The sequence below is a fragment of the Balaenoptera ricei genome, chromosome 10, assembly GCF_028023285.1.
Source record: "Balaenoptera ricei isolate mBalRic1 chromosome 10, mBalRic1.hap2, whole genome shotgun sequence".
In the NCBI taxonomy this organism is placed as follows: domain Eukaryota; kingdom Metazoa; phylum Chordata; class Mammalia; order Artiodactyla; family Balaenopteridae; genus Balaenoptera; species Balaenoptera ricei.
Window position 1 is genome coordinate 97,521,238 of NC_082648.1, and position 3,984 is coordinate 97,525,221.

Below are 3,984 nucleotides of genomic sequence, written 5' to 3' on the forward strand. Positions count from 1 at the left end.
ACCACCCCTGACTTTTATTTGGGTTTTCTTAGCAGCCTCTTAGTCCTGGTCTCCCTGCCTGCTGCCTGGCCTGGGGTGATCTTCCAAAAACACAAGTGCGATCACGTGACTCTCCCACTTAAATGAAGCCCTACTCTTTCCCGTGCACCCTCCCTGACTTGCCATCCCCCACGTCCTGCCACATTCAACTTCAGCCATTGCCCAACACCCCCACAACCCACCCCTTGGTCGTGCTGTTCCCTTGGCCTGAAATGCCTTCTCCCTTCTCTGCCTGCCCAATTACTCTCCCCTCCTAGACCCAGCTCCAAGGTCACCTCCACTGTGAACTCTTCCCTGACCACACCCTCCCACCTCCCCAGCACTGTGTAATTACCACCTTCCTCACCGGGGGATCGCTCATCCAGTCCTCACGAGCAAGGTCACCTTGGCTGAGATGATTAACAGGCCAAAAAGCAGTTTGGGGGGCCCAAATGGCAAAGGCCTTAGTAAACACCTTCTGTGACTCTGGAACTGTTTCCAGAACCCCAAGGGCAAATGGTAGATGCATATGGCATGAGAAGAGGGAAACGGGACTGGGAAAGAGAAGGAGAAGGGACGAGAACCAACAGATTGGAGCAGATTCTATGTTCTCGTGCTAAAGGCTCTGAAGATGCTACTTCATTTAATCATCATAACATCCCTGGGAGGTAGGGATTTGAAAAACAAAGGAACTGGTGTATAGGATTTCCAAAACTAATAAAGGTAGCATTTCAATAGCTACTTTATTTATTTATTTATTTATTTTTGGCTGTGTTGGGTCTTCATTTCTGTGCGAGGGCTTTCCCTAGTTGCGGCAAGCGGGGGCCGCTCTTCATCGTGGTGCGCAGGCCTTTCACTATCGCGGCCCCTCCCGTTGCGGAGCACAGGCTCCAGACGCGCAGGCTCAGTAGTTGTGGCTCACGGGCCCAGTTGCCTCGCGGCATGTGGGATCCTCCCAGACCAGGGCTCGAACCCGTGTCCCCTGCATTAGCCAGCAGACCCTCAACCACTGCGCCACCAGGGAAGCACCTAAAGGTAGCATTTCAAAGCCATGGGGGAAAGAAGAGACTCTTCAATAGAAGACTTCAATGTGAAATTGGCTATATACATGGAAACAATCAAGTTGGATCCCTTACACTGCATTAAAACTCCAAATGGAGTAAACACAATCATTTAAGTGATTATTTATGTGGATTTGGGGTAGGGGAGGTCTTTCTCAGCATAACACAGAAGGCAGCCACCAGAAAGGAAAGTACTAAGAGACTTGACTACGTAAAAGTGTAAACGTTTTATGTCAACAAATTAAGTTAAAATGACAATGGAAAACTGGGAAAAATATTTCCTACATGTTACCAAAGAGAAATATAGGTTCCTAATCTAAACAGACAATTCACATAGGAAGAAATTTAAATGGGCCAGAGTTCAATTTTTCTAGTAATCAGAGAAATATAAATTAAATCATATTGAGGTACCATTTAAAATTTACCAGATCAGGGGCTTCCCTGGTGGCGCAGTGGTTAAGAATCCACCTGCCAATGTAGGGGACACGGGTTCGAGCCCTGGTCTGGGAAGATCCCACATGCCACGGAGCAACTAAGCCCGTGTGCCACAACTACTGAGCCTGCACTCTAAAGCCCGCGAGCCACAACTACTCAAGCCCGTGTACCTAAAGCCTGTGCTCCACAAGAGAAGCCACTGCAATGAGAAGCCCGCACACCGCAAAGAAGAGTAGCCCCTGCTCGCCGCAACTAGAGAAAGCCCGTGCGCAGCAATGAAGACCCAATGCAGCCAAAATAAATAAATAAATTTAAAAAAAAAATAAATTTTACTAAATTATCAAACATTCATTTTAATAAAACGAGTGTCATGGGGCGCCATGGGAGAATGCATCATAAAACTGCTGATGATAGAAACTGTCATCGTAAAGGTTATAAACATCTTTTGCATTCTAGGGCAGCAGAGGGGATCTGTAAACAGATCCTGTTTACAGAGACGATCCTCCCTTTGTTCTGGATTGTTTTGGAAAGACCACTTTCTTGAGCCCTCTTGGTCAGGCAGCTGTGAAGTAAGAGCCTCCTGCTGTACTTGGGGACGCCCAAAGCCAGCTGCTTTAGACTAAGGTGTTAAGTATTCTATTCAGTTATATAAACTGGGTCAGCTAGTTAAAGAACTTTTTTTCCCCCTTAATCTCGATTTTGGATTGCTCTATGCAGGAGGGTGCAGGAGCAGGAGCTGAAGCAAGCTTTAGACGGGAGGCCAGGATTTCTTCTCCCCTGGGGTGGGGGGCTGTGGAGGTCTGCATGCTGGGCAATAGGGACCCCATCAAGGGCACTGAGCCCCTGCACAGAGGCCAGTGGGGGCTAAGAAGAAAGCAGGCATGTGGCCCCCGTGAAGAATCCCAGACTGTGGACTTACGGTTTATTTTTAATTTTTAAATATTTATTTATTTATTTAGCTGTGCTGGGTCTTTAGTTGCGGCATGGGGACTCTTAGTTATGGCATGAGGGATCTAGTTGCCTGACCAGGGGTCGAACCCGGGCTCCCCTGCATTGGGAGCACGGAGTCTTAACCACTGGACCACCAGGGAAGTCCCTGACCTCCGGTTTAAATCTGCCTTTTGTTCTCCCCAAACCTGCAGCCAGGTTTTGTCACGTTGGTGGTAGCTGTGTTTTAGGGAATTCAGGGAGGGTGCTGAGCCCAGAGAAACCATCCTGGGAGCTGAAGCCTGGAGATGTCACCAGATGGCAGGAGGTGACCCATTTCTGGGGAGAAGGGCAGTGGTCCAGAGGAAGGGAGGTGGCCGAGGTGACGAGTGGCAACCAGGTCAGAGCAGGAAACAGGAAGCATTGCTTGGAAGTCACTGGCAAAGTGAGCCTTGGAAGGCTTGGTCTCCCGGGCTGACGCTTAGGTGATTTTCACTTCAGTATTATAGAGCAGAGTGGCCCAGGGGATGCAGAATCCCAGGACCCCTGGCTGCAGGTTGGAGGCAGAATAGCCCCTTTTATATGCTGGGTGACTGGAAATTGCACCTGCAAACTGGAAGACAACTTTCCAATTGCAGCAAAACCTTTTAAAAGGTTTTGTGCATCCTCTGACCCGACAAAACAGTTTCCTGGAGTTTATCCGAAGGTCAAAGAAAGGTAACTGTACAGCAGGGATCTGTGAACCTGGATGGGGAACAAAAACATGACACCTTTATTTCCAGGAACCTCTCGATGAAATTTAGCACTTCCTTCACTTACAAATATAGGCAGCAAACCACAGTAGAATTAGCCATACCTGTGGCTTTGCCGTCAACAGAAATCACAGCGTTGCAGAAATCAGAGCGTCAGGCACTCATCACCATTTCAGAGTTCCATCATTATTAGCCCCGCTATGGGATCTTGCTATTAAATGCATTCATAAGAAGCACATCCATAACTACAACCCATTTTTTTGCGTTTCATAAGACTTTATTTTTTAGAGCAGTTTTAGGTTTACGTAAAAGTTGAGTGGTGATCATTTTGAAATGTACAGAAATATCGAATCACTATGCTGTGCACCAGGAACTAACATAGTATTGTAGGTCATTATATTTCAAAAACAACCGAACAAACTCATAGAAAAAGAGATCAGATTTGTGGCAGGGGTGGGGGGGGTGGAGAAAGGGGGAATTGGATGAAGGTGGTCAAAAGTACAAACTTCCAGTTATAAGATAAATAAGTACTAGGGATGTAATGCACAACCTGATAAATATAATGAACGCTGCTGTATGTTACATATGAAGTTTTTAAGGAAGTAAATCCTAAGAGTTCTCATCACAAGGAAAACAACTTTTTTCTATTTTTAAAATTTTGTATCTATATGAGATGATGGATATTCACTAAACTTACTGGGGTCATCATTTCATGATGTATGTAAGTCAAATCACTATGTTGTACAATTTAAACTTATACAGTGCTGTGTGTCAATTATATCTCAGTAAAG